Below are 15905 nucleotides of genomic sequence, written 5' to 3'. Positions count from 1 at the left end.
GAGATGGGAGGAAGTCCCTGCAAAGGGAAAGTTTAGCAGTCTTCTTCTGCTTCTTGCTAATGTTAATGTATTAACAAGTAAATAGATGGTATTGAATAACAGCGATGTCTACAACAGTCTTCATATTCCATTCATAAGACTAAGGTTTGGTTCTGCTGCATCTTGGGGCATGGATGTGAATACAATGCTTATGATACTTGCTGTACCAGAGCCATGCTAGGACTGAGTGCATTACCCAAATGGGTTTCTATGGGCATCAGAAAATTTAACAAAAGTGAGAAGGAAAACAGTGTGTGTCTACTGCAACTTATTCTAGACAACTAGATTAAGAAAATTGTTTAGTTCAACAGTTTAGGCTTTGTAAAACATCTTGAATTTTCACTTATACTAATTTGCTCAATAGGACCTTCATAGCCTTAGCTCAAGATTGATGCTGTTTAGTTCAGGCAGCTATTGACATTAATAGCCAGCAGTTATCCATATTTACCAAGTCTAATATTGTAAGTCCTCAATTCAAATCCAAGAGAAACAACTCATCTGACAGGCTTAATGATGAAGCTGTCGTACTTCTCCCAGGATTCTCTGAGCATGCTCAGCCCTTTGCATACAAGTCTGTAGGAGAGTGAGACCAGCAGTACTTTCCCGTTCATGTGCAGTTTATCAGATGAAAAACAAATGTTTGTTATTACATGGTGAAGAGAAGCTTTACAATTGAGCTGCTAAGCAAGAAAAGCCAGCAATAGCTATGGAAATTGTCATTCATGTTTCAGTAGTTGTAACAGAAAAAAAAATATATTGGTTGTACAGTAAAAATGAGCAAGCTCAGTCTCCCAAGTTTTCAGATGCATTGTTTAGCCAAATGCACTCCCTCGTTTTATTCTCATTTGTGTCTTAAAAGTCTTCATTAGAAGGTAGAGATTTGTTATTTATGAGCCACATGCTCATAAACTTATTTATACTAGAGAGAGGATAGTGCTACGAGGAAAGGCTGAAAGAGCTAGGGCTGTTCAGTCTGGAGAAGAAAAGGCTCTGGAGAGACCTGAGAGCGGCCTTTCAGTATCTAAAGGGGGCTGTAAGAAAGAAGGGGGTGGGCTATAAGAAAGAAGAATCTGTTGTGACAGGACAAGAGGAAATAGTTTCAAACTAAAGGAGGAGAGATTTAGACTGGATATAAGAAAGATGGTTTTTATGATAAGGGTGGTGAGACACTGGAACAGTTTGCCTAGAGAGGTAGTGGAAGCCCTGTCCCAGGAGACATTCAAGATCAGGCTTGACAGGGCTCTGAGCAACATGATGGAGCTGTGGGTGTTCCTGTTCATTGCAGGGGAGTTAGACTAGATGACCTTTAAGGATCTCTTCCAACTCAAAGGATTCTATGATTCTATGATGACTTAAACAGTGACTTTTCAGAGTCAGGAGTTGCACAGTGCTCCTGGACGTCACGATGAATAGTCTGCAGATCATGGTGACGTGGGCTTCATTTTGAGGAAATGAGACATTGAGATGACTGTTTAACTTAGACTCCTAAGGTGACATTCATCTCATGGTGAATTAAGGTAGATGTTTTTGAAATACTGTTTATCTGATCTTTTTCTTTTGTTTGGCAGTGTATTCTTTTTCTAAGTATCCATGCTGACTCCACCAGCAATTACCTGCCGTACTGCTGATTTGCTGATTTAGTGCAAGAAGACTAGACTAGCTAGGAACACCACATAAGCACAGACCACATAAGCAAAGATACTGAGTGCATTTATTTTGATTTTTCAGATTCTGTTTTTTTTTTTTTTTTCAAAGCTAGTCAGCTCCAGAAGGGAATACATGCAAAAAAAAATATATATATATAATTCAGGCAGAAAAAAAAGTGCTTTCTGACTGGCTGCTAGTATTTTGTGGGTTTGGGGCAAACTAGAAAGATGAACAGATACTGTAATACAAATATTCTATGAAAAGACAGAATGAAGTTGAAATTAAAAACTGCCATAAGTAATGTTAGGAATTGGAAAAAGAAATTCAGTCAGCAGGAGGGACAGCAGATGACTGTGATGACTGTCAGAGAATTGCATTCATGACAGGGAGTCCAGTATAGTTACAAACATCTTACCTAAGAGAAATGTTTGGCAGGATCAAGCCCAAACTTCTCAGTTAAGACAGTGGCTGGCAAAAAATGTTTCACAATTTTCTAGTTTTAAAATAACTGCACCGTGTAATAAGATTTCTCACAAAGGCTATATTCTGGAACACATAGGCTTAGCTTGCAGTTGAAAGAATGTTTTATACAGATCTGTTACTTATTAAATGTTTGGTGCATGTATTTAGTCTGTGTGCCACTTCAGCAGTTTGGGTCAATCAAAGTAATACAGTTATCGAGATGACTGTGCAGATACATGTGATTGAATGACAAACAACATCCCTGACAATCACACAACAGATGCAACAAGAAGAATCTTGTCCTGCTACGTGTGCTGTATTTTCAGGAGCGTAGTTTCAGGCAGCACAAGACTTTCCTATTTTTGGAGCAGTCTCTGTGCTGTCTCTCTGCCTGCCATACCCTGATCTTTTTATGCATTAACTTTAGAAATTTGGTTTTCTGATTACTCAGAGCCTCTTGAAGCTGGTCACTGTCTGCCCATTGGTTTTTGTTGGCTCTGGACCAAACCCCCAAAGAGTTCTAAAAATATATATGATATGTTTACAGAAATTGCAATAATCTATTTAGAGTGCAAACACATGGTAACTGATGACATCACAGAGAAGTATTGGAATGGTTTATATTAACAGATCCCTGTGGCTCTAACAATAAAATTAATGTATTTTTTTTTAATATTTTTTGCGTCTGTTACAAATTCCTGTTTATTTTTTTTCTCTTAAAATCAGGCATAACATATTTTCTATTATACTACAAATAAGGTTCTCTCTGTGATGCCAAGCCAGGTCACGGCAGTGTTAACACAAATCAATTGGTCGGATTTTGAAATAAGTGAAAGCAGCAAGAGAAAAATATGTTTTGAATATTTATTGGAAACTTACTTCTTAAAAAAAAAAAAAAAAAAAAAAAGATGAGATTTTAACAGAAGAATCAGTAGAAGTAAATTGGAGATGTTTATGTTTGTCTCAAGACTTTTTGTGAAATATCACATGCTACAAAGGTAAGAGTTTATACTAATACAGATTAGTACTACTAGAATGGAAGAACCAATCATTGCTAATAGGTTTAAGCTTTTATTAAAAATAAATTAAAAAAAAAAACACCAAGTAAATGTGGAAATAAGATGAAGTACTCTAAGAAATAGCCATGCTATTTTAACAAGGCTGAGTTTATTGATATCATTTTGTAGGATCTTGTCTTATTGAAGAGACAGGGTAGAAAGCACAAAATGCTGAATGTACTAATTTAAATTAGAAGTGTTTCTTCTATTTACTGTTCCCTTAGAAAGGTGCTGTCTTTCCTGCTCTCTAGGGTATATTTTGAAAATTGGAAAAGTCCTATTGAGTTCTGGCTTGAATCACCTATATTTGAATTGTTTAATAACTGCTTTCTTTTTTTCCCCTTGTTTTCACTAAGCAAATACAGAAATATGTGCATTAAAAGTAGTTTTGTGGTTAATTTTGAAGAGGACTAGAAACACCCCATGTAATTGTATAATTAATATTTCTGACGTAATTTCAACTTCAAAGCACCTTGTGATTTCTGAATCTGCTCAAAAGTGCAAGATATTTAGATGGCTCCAGTTGTGAAACCCGTTCATGCATGTTGACATACTGCTAGGTGCTTTCTGCCATCCTGCACAGTGGGACAGTGAGGTTCTTTCAACATAAATGCATATAGGTGCACTTTCTGGGGGCTGGGAAGGGCTTGCTGAAATGAAGATCTGAAGCTGTGTCAATGACTTTGTATTAATGGTAATTAAGTACCAAGAAAACCCCCAACAACTGAACACAAAAAGGGGATGACTGAAGAACTGAAAAAAAAAATCAAAATTTTTATATGTAAGAAACACACTAAAAATAACTTTCTCATAACGATAACTCTCAAGTAGAAATGGCAACATTTATAAACAAAAATGTATAAGGGCAATTTAACAAATGTTATGAGCAGAGCATTGAAATATTCAGTAAAACATCTTAGTCATCCCTGCAGAATGTGTTAGCAACGCAGGTATACCATCGTGAAATGCAGTCCTCTTACTGGTATCTCATGTCCCTCGTATATGTGGGTGCTGTTGCACAACATAATTTGTGGGAAACCACAGCAGTTATTTACAACTTTCTCTAGATGGAGCTGCAGGTGCATGAAGGAGTAGGACCAAAAGTGGTGTTGGTGGTGTGGCATACACCTGGTAATTTGTTACTTATCTGTTTTGACCTGATTGGGTACCAGTGCAAATGGTGGGCTAGCGTCCTCCCCAGCTGCAAACAACACAACTCATTTCATGATGTGGACAAGGATGGCCCAACATATGACCTGAGCTGTAACCAGTTGCAAAGACTGGTAGCGTTTAAGCTTGCTTTGATGTCTGTACTTTGTGTTGTGTTGTAGCTCAGGCAGTGTGCACTAGTTTGCTGACAGGCTTTTGTGGATTGCCAGCCACAGTCTGACCAGTAGTTGCTGGCAGGCTGAAATTAATTTCTGTGCAAAGCAAGTCTGTTGCTGTTCTGCCAAGTGTGGTGCTTTGCACCCAGAGGTGACTTTAAGTGAGTGGCCTTTAAATGACGAGCATTTAATAACAGAGCAAGCATTTGTTACACTTCCCTTTCCCTCTCTGTTGTCCTCTTGCCCCTATCTATTATGAGCAGTTTTTACTGAATTTGTTGATCTGCTAAGTCATGATACTTTTCCTACACAGTCTGCTTGAATTACAGAGAGTTGAAAAGAAGTGTATGTATTTCTGAGCTAAATAATGTATTAATCACAACTAAATGCTTTTCAGCCCTCAGGCATGTCTTTGGATAGGGGAAATGCTTCACACTATTTTCAATGAAAAATAAGATAGATTATACCTTCAAGGGCTTTTACTTAAGCCAACAGTTTCACAGAACTCTATTGCAAAATGAGACTGGTCTTTGAGTTGCAAAATGACATTAGTTTTTCAAGTGCAGCACATGTAATCACAATGAGAACGAGCTTGTTTCCCTCACTTCCCTCACTTCCCTCACTTCCCTCCTTCCCTCCTTCCCTCACTTCCCTCACTTCCCTCCTTCCCTCACTTCCCTCCTTCCCTCACTTCCCTCCTTCCCTCACTTCCCTCCTTCCCTCACTTCCCTCCTTCCCTCACTTCCCTCCTTCCCTCACTTCCCTCCTTCCCTCACTTCCCTCCTTCCCTCACTTCCCTCCTTCCCTCACTTCCCTCCTTCCCTCACTTCCCTCCTTCCCTCACTTCCCTCCTTCCCTCACTTCCCTCCTTCCCTCACTTCCCTCCTTCCCTCCTTCCCTCACTTCCCTCACTTCCCTTCCTTCCTTCCTCCCCCCCTTCCTCCCTCCTTCGTCTATTTTTTGCTCTGTCATATCACATTACAGCAATACACAGGAGAACTAATTCCAACATTGTTACACCTTCTTTGACCTCTTTTACCATCGGTGAGCCTGAATCATAAAAGTATTCGGTTCAACCTGCTTTACACTTCAAATCCAGTTGAAGAGATTCATACAGAAATGTGGATATTAAAAAGTTGGCCAGCTAGATACAAATTCATACTCTGAGATTGGTACACGTTGCTATGTAAACAAGTCACTTTTTTTCTCAATTGTTTTTCAGTGTAATTTTTTGGCTTAATATTTCACAACCTCTTCAGACACATTTTAAATACGGTCAGCTTCTGTATTCTGTAAGTACTTACTAACTCTATGCAGTTAGCATGCTGTGCTAGCATTTAATGTACCTCTTTGCCATCCTACTAGATCCTAATCAGTCCTTAGAAAAAAATGGTAGGGCACCAGAAGAATGAACAAAAGAAAATCCATATGAAAAGTCCACATGGAAATGTGCAAGTTTGCTTTCTGTTTTCTAGTATTTGCATGTTGCACAAATGGCTTATATATGTGTTCAAATTTTTTTTTCTTTTACTATTTCAGGCTCGGTCTTGTCTTTTTATTTTAAGATAGCCTAAGTCCTGTAGTTCAGTTATCTTTGCGCACAGTTAAGCTGAGCACCATTCATCACTGTCCCCCTTTGGGAACAGAAGTCAGAGCATCCGGATGACAAGGAGGAAAAGAGTCTCTTCTATAAGCAGCATCTGGCTCTTTGGCAGATTTGTCAAGCACTTCTGCTAATGGGTTGGATTTGCCCAGGGGTCTTTTATGTGGTTACACTGCAGATGGTCTGTCTGTTCTATCTTCTCCTATTGAATGCTTTTATTTAAAAACACACACACACATAGAAAAAAAAAAAACCTTACATCTGATCCTTAGAATTTACGCACTCCATTCAAACTGATAAGGTTCTTTATGAGTCTCAAATGGTGCCTGTGTATGCTCCTTTCTGTTAAAAATCTCAAAGCTTTCCATATATCCAAATGTGTGTCTTGAGTTTTGTTGGCAATTCTGGACTTAGTTCTCCAGTTTGGCTGCCAAGTGATATAATTTACTGTGATCTGAGTCTGTATTTTTGTCAAATTTCTGTGGGAATTGCTTTAGGTCATTTTTAGAGCAGAGGTAACTTTGCCTCCCCTTGAAGCATGAAATATACTTGTCTTCCACTAGCCTTCCACCTTTGAAAAAAAAACTAAGTTCAAATCTGGAATTGGTTATATGTGAAAATGAGTATGATGGCCTCCATCTAATTCACAGGGGATTCTTCTCTGCCATTTAAGAGAGGCCCACAAGTGGAGCAGCAAGTCTGTAGGAAGGTATGTTCCTACATGTTGGCAGTTCTATAGAAAATAGCATACACAGTCTCCAAATAAATGAAGTAATTCAGTGGATTGACTTTTTAGCAGAATTATTTTTTGTGTGGCTCCAGAACAGAAGAGGGCAGAAAGGGAAAGCATCTTCTTTCCTAAATTTCATTTCAGTTATATTTCAATTTACAGCAGAATCTCTGGTCCCTGAATTTTTATGGTTTTCAGATTTCTTTTTTTTTTTTTTTTTTTTTGCTTTGCAGTGTAGAAGTAATTGGCAGGTGTCTGGACATGAGATCACTTTTCATGCCATTGTTATTTAAGGCTTTTATCTTATTTTCTTTCTAATTACATATGTTAAATGAAGCAGGGCTCTATACTCAAATAATGCAGTGCTTTTGACAACTGTCTCAAAATAGTTGTAGAAGAGCATATACTCATCTCTGTTAGGGTTTCATTATACCAGTACATTTCAGAACAGTAACATTTTAAAATTTACAGAAAAACAAAAGCATTGAATTATGAACAGCAATAGTGTTAATATTAACATCTGCTTGCATGCTCTGTAACATTAAGCAGGCCCACGACCACTGGGCAATCTATGCTACGTGTGGTAATGTTAGAGTCTTAGTCCCAGGAAGTCTGTAGTGTAGATGCATATGAGCTTAAAAACCAGCACTACCATAAAGTTTGTTACATCCTATCTCTTTTTTTCTTCAGGACTTTGACAGAAGTGTGTAGATGCTAATTTTTAAAGGTAGAATTTGTATGTCACAAGTCTTGCTGATGTCAAGCTATTTTTTGTTTAGCAAACAGAGGTATAAAGGAGAGGCAAATCTTTTACATTTTTTCATCAGACACGTGGGTTTTTGGTTCTGCAAGGTGTGTGTGGGGAGGGAAAGGAGAATATGGAGTGTCTGGAGCCACTGTTCTGTCCTTGCCCATGTCCTGTGCTTGCGTGGATAGGCGGGTATCCCTCACTACAGCTTACTTGTCAGTGTCCAGTCTGAGCTGAGCTGAGGGTTCCCATTTCATAGCTGTACTTGCCTCTTCTTACAGCTCCAAGGGATAAAATGGGAGGAATTGTGCCCTAGAATCCCCAGCTAAACATATGTATTGATTCTCAGAATAATCGCCTGTTTCACCCCAAATTAAAAACTGCATGCTCTAGGACTCAAGCTGTAAGGTGACTTGGGGAAATCAAACAGTGAAGTGAAATTAAATGCAATCATTAAATATTATTTGTAAAGATCAGCCAACATGAGTGCATTTATCAGGACATCATCTTCTGGACAGAATGAAAAGGATTATGTGCAGTGAGTGCATCCAACATACCTTGCCATCTGGAACAGTTATGCATTTCTATACTTTATTACTTAATCACAATAATTAAACAGTGAGACAGATAAAACATCATGCCATGAGAAAGTTGCATTTATTTGTTTTATATTCTAAACCTAAAATGTTGTTGTGACTGCAATTAGAGAAGAGAAATAATTGTTTTTGATACAAAATGTTTTGGAGCCAAACGTACTGTGCTCCACTTGAGGTAAACTACAGAAATTTCATAGTGGGAGCCAAGGTTTAGATCAGTTTTAATTTCTGAAGGGACATCTCACTGTTAGAAGTCAGATGTGTTAGTATTTCCAATATTCAGAATGTTTGCATTGAAATGTAAAGTTTGAATTGAGCACATTTTTGACAATGTTTCTGACACCTCTTAGTCAACGATTATCCTTTCTGGAGATGGACGGAGATCTTGCAGGACTCTGTACTGGTGGCTAAAGAAATTACATTGAAATTAGGTATGATCACTTCAGTACTGCACACCTGAAAGCATTTCTTTCCCTTGGGCATACCCTGACAAAGAACTAAGTGTTTCAATCACTAGTTTGAAACATAACAGATATTTCAACAGGGAGTCAGAAACACAACCCACCCTCTGCTCTTTTGTTATGAAAATGTGAGTTAATGTTTATATCATGCTGTTCAGGCTTCATTGAAGCCAGTTGCAAAATTTGCAGCAATTTCAACCAGACCAGCCTCTCATGTCTGATTTCTCAGTTTTAGATTTACTTAAGTATTTTTGTACGTGGATAAATCTGGCATTATTTTTGTGTTGCAAATAATGTTTTAGATACAGACCAGGCACCAATATCTGGACCCAGGCAGTCCTCTCACTGTTTCAGTTAAAGCCATACTGTCACTCAGTGAGGGATGTTTTCCCAGAGATGTTTAGAAATCGTGTGCAGCAAGCTGTGTGACTTTGAAGGCTGTTTCTTATAAACGACAGACTGGCAACTGGCTAGTAGCTGGCAGACCTGATTGTCAGTTACGTACATGCACTTTCTTAGGTAAATAAAGAAATGGTCCTTGTTGCTGAAATTAAACTTAGAAACACTGAAGACTCAGCGAGATCCTTCCGTTATCCATGTTTGCCTGCTCCTCAGGATCCAGTCACTGGCTGGAGATGTAGGAAAGGCCAAAGTCACCCCAACCTGTTGTGCTACCGAAGTTGTGGTGAGGGAAGCGTGGCCGCAGTCTTGCTGGTTATCTGTTAGCCATCTCCTCAGAAGTGTTTGTTATTTGTTTATGGCACAGATCATCATGTTGTTAGAACCAAAGGGTTCGTAAGCACTGATCACATCTGGAAGTGATCAGAAGTGGGAAAGGGAGCTGCTGGGTGAACTACTCTTTGAAAATGTGATCCAAAGACCGGTATATAGATCTTAAGTATCTGTAAGCTGGTAGTCTGTATTTCATGTAAGCTGGATACTTGACAGCTCCCTGTGGAACTGCAGTGTCATTATCGCTTTTGATTTATTTAAATATTCACATAACAACTTCAAAATCTACTTTTGTCACCTTTTTTTAAGCAGTAGGTTAAACATGAGTTTAACCTCCTGCATACCTTTTTGTATTTTCTGTTCACACTGGGACTAGAATTGCATAACCTAGCCTGTGGGCTGTATGGCCAAGCTAGTGGCAGGATATTAAACATGTCCTGCATGAGCCAGGGCTGTGGCATATGAACATTGGTACCATGAAATTGCTAAAGCTGTGTGAGCTGTAGGCTTGGTATATGCCAACTGGTCAAGATGGGCCAGGCTGTATGCAGATCAAGAAAGTGTGGCTCCCTGCCCTTCTCTCAGCTTTTCCCCTTCATGTCCTTAAGCTGGAGAACGACCTCTGGTCCACACTGCCTACTAATTGGCATGTTTTCTGCCTGTCACCTAGAGTGGTTTTTTTCCAACTAGTTGCCTTGGGTTTTTTTCCAACTAGTTGCCTTTTTCTATGAGAAAACAGGAAATCTTTGTTCAGATGCCACATTGCTTCTTGCCAGATACATTCTCCACTGCCTGAAATATAGACCCTGAACTAAAAATGCATGACATCAAACCTGTGGCAGTCACATTCATATAGTCCAGGAAAGAAATCTTGAAAGCTGGGATCCAGCTGGACAGAAAGTTATCACTCTGTGTACCTTTTTTTTCTTCTTCTTCTTTTTTTTTTTTTTTTTTTTTCTCCATTGGCATCCATTTATTGCCTCAGAAAATAAAACTTTCCCATATAAAACTGTCATCTGCCTTCATCAAATCAAACCAGTCCCTGCTTGTGGGCTGGTGGGATAGAATGGAGTGAGACCACACAGAGAAAAGGTTTTCTGTTATCTGCCAAAACAGTGACAGTCTACCTGTTTGTGTTAGTGTGAACTTGTCTTTTATAAGTGCAGAAAATTCTTGTGTTTATGCTGAAGTAAACAAATTAGTGAATTTTTTTTGTTGCCAAAGTTCACTTGATTTTTATTTGAATATTTTGGCATTGGACAAATGGGCAGCATGCCCGGTGGAAGAAACCAGAAGTATTTCCTACAAATTATTCTGTGATATATCCACAAGTGTGGAAATCAAAATTAATTTTACATTTCTTGTTCATTGCATCACAGAAATGACACTGATCTTCAGCAAAAGTTAGAAGGGAGTGAGAAAATACTTTGATGTGGATTTGTGCCAACTTAATTGCACCAGTATAGAAAGTTTTGTGTGGTTTGCTGGAAACCATTAAAAGACATCTCTGTTGATCAGGCATCAGGGGGACTATGCTGTTTCTGACTCTCAAGCAATTAATAGTTTTCAGTAATTATGCAGAAGAAAAATCTGAGCCTTCTAAATTTATTACTATGCTTAGGCACTACCTGAGAAATCCTAGTCTTTTCATTTTCAGTTTATTGCTCAGACAGAAGAAGAAAATGACAGTTTTTCTTTTCCTCCAAAAGTGAACTTGAATTTGGAAGCAGTTGTTGTTCATAGGGTTTTGCCTTATTTTCTCACTAGACCCATTCAGAACATATCTATATGCCCTTTTTATAGTATCTGCATATTACTATAGCAAAAGCCATATCTTAGACTAACAAAAGCTATGACCTTTGGCATTTGAAATGAAGACAAAAAATACCTGACACCTGGCTGTCAGGAAGCATAGAGTACTAGGGGGCCTCAGATCCAAAAAATGGAGGGCAAGAGCAGAAGTGTAATTGGGGAATTGGGCAGGGGGAGCTGGGGAAGATGTGGCAGTGCTGCTCAAAGAAACATTCTTTTTCTCTTGCTGTTAATGATGTCCTGAGACACACTACAATACTTGCCTTTGTCACTGAACCTGTTTGCTTCCAGTCTTGTCTGAGTCCTCTGCACCAAGTACAGCCTGAGTACTGACACTGGCTGCCTGGCAGACATCTCCTGTAAAGTAATACTGTCTGCATAAGGTTTTTTTCTCCTTGAATTAGAGCTTAAATAGCCAAGAGAAAGACAATAGGCCTGAAAAGAAAACTGAGATACAATCACAGCTAGTGCCACTTTATGCCCCAAAGGATTACTGGAGGAGTCCCATGCCCTGCAAGATAAGCAGTATTGTTGAGATCTAAAAAGCTATAATACAAAATTCAGCAATTCTGGTATTTTTTTTCAAATTATAGTCTACTTGTATAAGAAGGATTGTCTTGAGAGTGCTATTACTGCAATGCCTAAGTAGTTCCTTGAGAGCTTGAACTCATGCACTGGGAAGCTGCATGATGATATTCAAGTTTGCAATGAGTCATTCATATTTATAAGAACATAGTGCAATCCTTACTGTGCAGTTAAACTTCTATAAAGCTGAAGGCCATGGCATTTTTATTATTTATTAATGACGTGCTATTTATTAATATGTAGAAATGCTAACGTTGTTCTTCGTTTCACTTAAGTTACCTCCCTGTACTATCCTTTGTCTGACATTGGTTACAGATTGACAGAGGAGAAGTATTTTTTGGAATATCAATGTGGCGTTAGTTCTGCTTCTTCCTCTTACTTTTTTAACATGGAAATTGATACACCAATTGCCAAACAATAACAAATAGAAATTATGTAGTGAGAACTCACCTTCCATCCCCAAATAGTTGCAAAAAGTTTAGCATTTGTTTTCTCAACTGTTAGAATAGAAGTAATAAAATAAAAGTCCAAGGAACATTTGCTAGTTATATTAGTATAGCGTGACAGCTTTTACTGCTTCTTAGTGCTATATCAGATCGTTTTACAGGTTAAAAAACAAGGCCTCAAGAAGAGTGGAAAGGAACTCTTTCTAGTGTCTGGCAGTATTATTTGTTTTTAACTCTTGAGCACCCTCACAGAACTTGTATGCTTTTGTGAGACTGCCTAGGATAGCAGAAGATGTAATATTTTGGCCACCTCTTGAGCTTGAGAAGGTACAAAGCAGGCATTGATGAGCCTGTGAACACAAGCGAGGCAGTTGTCCCAGTGGAGCAAGTTTATCTCATCAGTTTCACTGCTTCCTCCTTTTGAATTTGCTAAATGTTTATCCAGGGTGTAATGCACTTTATTTCCACTTCTAAATATATATTCTTCTATAGATCTCTGATAAACTATTTCATACTTTCAAAGCTGTTAGTAGAAAACAGTTTGAAATATAGAACAAAAATAAATTATATAGCAAAAAGTTTACATTATAAAATGGTATCTCTTTGAAGAAGAAAGTTATCCGTCTGTGATCTACTTGTAGGATTCATTAATGAACAATTGAGTTTAGAGTTGTGAAAGGAGTTGGGAAAAAAAAAAAAACCAACAACAACAAAAAAAAGAAACACCAGAACTTTAGAAGCAAGGCTTGAACCTGTCATAAAACTGTATAAAAATGATTCAGAAATGTAGTTGTTAAACTGGGCAAGCATAATTAGCCTGAAAACTTCCTATGCTAGGTTAGCTTATGATGTTTGGCTGTACCATTCAGTGGTTTAGGATCTACTGCAGGTTCTGTTCAGTTGCCAAAGTAGGGACAGATGGGAAAATTTATTTGGAAACAAAATGTGCTCTAACCTGGAGGCCAGGATTCATGTACAACCATCTTAGTGCAAACCCACTTCCACTGGTTGGGTATGTCCATGTTCAGGCTGGAGTTGAAATGTGCTGAGATATGGGAGGCTGTTCTGTGCAAATGGGGTGTTTTAGAGACTTTTCCAGTAAGCCTCAGAAACAATCCACTAAGCTTGTGCAAATACCAGTTTTCAAAGACTTAAAGCATAGCCAAAGCAGAGTAAAAGACAAATTCATCCTGCCAGATTTCAGTTTTTTGCTCAGAAGCTTGCTGTCATATTAGCAGCCTTCCAACAATCAGGAATTTAAAATATGTAGCAAAGCAATGCATTTGCTTCCAAAATTTATCTTTCTATTTATTTTTAACATTTTACTAACTATTTAACATTTTACTTAATTTCCTTGAGATGTAGTCTGAGACAATTAAAGATTGGGTAGCCAAAACTCAAGTTTTAGTTAAATGCCTAGTAGAGAAAAGGGGGAAAAAAAAAAAAAAAGCTTTACAATGTATTTTTTAAAGCAGTCCATTAAAACAATGGACTTTACTTTGCCTAAATTTAAGCACACTGTCCCTCCTAGAAAATAAGTCTTTAATAAATAAATGCATAAATTTAGAAGTATTAATTGGTCCTTCTGAGATCACCCTTTTTAACTTTTACTGCAAGAAAACATACTGAACCCAAACCTGCTTCTCATTAAGTCAGTGAAAGCAGCACTCTGATAAACATTTAGTTTGACAAAATGAATTCAAGATGTTGGAATTATTTCATCCATTTTATTAAACATTTTTCCTGAATCCTTTATTCACTGAAGCTGTAAGATTTGAGTAGGTCTGTTACATCTTTCTCAGAAATTTTTAGGCTGAAGATAAACTAAACGCATCCAGAAAGGTGATTTGAATGACATCTGTTACACAGAAGGGAACGTGTACTTGAATAAATATATCACATAGGAATATGTTGAAGTAATCCCTTTACTTGTTCACACAAGCTAGAGCACCCAGGATAAGCATAAATGTATACAGGTGGTTTTGTGAAGCTTTTTATCATTTTGGATATCCTTTACTTAGACTTTCTTAACTGCAAGATGTCTTTTATTCATCCAGGGAAAATTTTTATGTGTAAATTTGCTACTTTAAAAATAGTATTAGTAATGAGCTTGCCCTGCATATGCCTTTTTCTAGATGCTGAATGAAAAGAACAAGTATAAGACAGTATACTTTTCTGCACAAAAGATTTCATACTGGTGTGGAACAAAAACTATTCCTCTTATGTAATCAGTTTATGTTCTTGGCAAGCAAATGAAAATTAGTGGACTTGGCTTTTCTGATTAAATCTGATTTGTGTGAATTGTGCTTAAATGGATAGCCCTTACATACAGTAGCTGGATAAATCAATGATTTTGCTTATGAAATATAGCTGAATCATTTACGTCTGTGACCATGATAAATTGCTGTCCAGAAAGAAATCATTGTAGTTTTCATGCTAAACAAGAAAAGAAGCAAATGTGAACATCTCTGGGCCGATCATACTGGAACAGGGAAATCATGACACTTTAACTGTTACTGAACATGTGGGTAGTATTAAACTCTATATGCAATGAAACACACATTGTTTATGTTGTGTAGCATTCTCCTGCCCCCTTAAATGCATACAAGGAAACTCATAGACTTTTTTTGACATTTAGCTGTTATCCTTGTGCAGAAACTGACAAACAGAAACTGACGGAATAGTAAACCACTTGAGTCCATTTTATTTCATCTAACACTGATCACATTTCCAGTAGAAAATAACTATAATGTGCTGCTGACAGATGTGTGGAAATGTATATACAATTAGATGATGAAATTTAGGTCAAGGCAGTTCAAATCTCAGTGCATACCTTTGCATTTCTGTGAATACTGCAATAAAATTCTTACCTGCTGATGCACAACTTGCATATCAACTTACCCTGGCTCATCTAGTCTGCTATTGGGAAAACTGCCTTGCCATTGGCACAGTGGTGAATCTCAGGCTGGATTCAAGCATTTATTGAAGTAAATGAAATTCTTTGCCTGGGCTTCATGTGGCTTTGGATAAGGCCGTGGTGTGTTTTCCCAGTTGAAATGTAGTATTTCCTAAACTGGAAGATTTTCAAGACATGAAAGCTTTAAATCTGTGCCTTGGGGTAAATGAATGTAATGAGAGAGAATCCAGGAGATCAACTGAATTGGGAGCATAAAATGGGAGACTTTTCATTCTGGATTTTTTTCTTTTTCTTATCTTGGAGAAACCAAAATCAGATTCAGACAGCGTACCCATATTAGATGGAAAGATAGTATGGTTTGGGTTTTTTTCTCCCCCAGAGGAGAGTGTGGGGAGCATGGAAGACAGTTTAAAAGTGAAATTTGCAATAAATGCCTAGGACGCTGGGTCTTGCCTTAACACTTGCCACTGCACTTTCTGGCCAGAATATGAAGATACAGGAGTTGTTACGCTTACTGAACTGTCCCAACTGTCCCTCTCTTATTAGCCATCTCAATCTTTTACAATGCAAGTGGGCTTTTACAACTTTGTAAGATAATCTTTCTGTTGGCCTTTATAGTAGAACATGTGGTAAATGGTTCTCCTATTGCAGATGGGCTGGCAACTTTGCTTAAACATAGAAGAAAGGTTTCTTTGGGGAGTAAAAATCTGTGTAATTAATTTATAATTGAAGCAAGGAAAAGGC

General features: G+C 37.8%; 1 protein-coding gene across 10 annotated transcripts in view; it reads left to right on the top strand.

The window, feature by feature from the left end:
• Positions 1-15905, top strand: part of EYA4 (EYA transcriptional coactivator and phosphatase 4) — a 151777-nt gene that overhangs the window by 79915 nt on the left and 55957 nt on the right. The window lies entirely within an intron of this gene.

Source organism: Phasianus colchicus, chromosome 2 (assembly GCF_987193195.1).
Source record: "Phasianus colchicus chromosome 2, bPhaCol1.hap1.1, whole genome shotgun sequence".
Taxonomy (NCBI): Eukaryota; Metazoa; Chordata; class Aves; order Galliformes; family Phasianidae; genus Phasianus; species Phasianus colchicus.
This window is presented reverse-complemented; position numbering and strand designations above follow the sequence as displayed.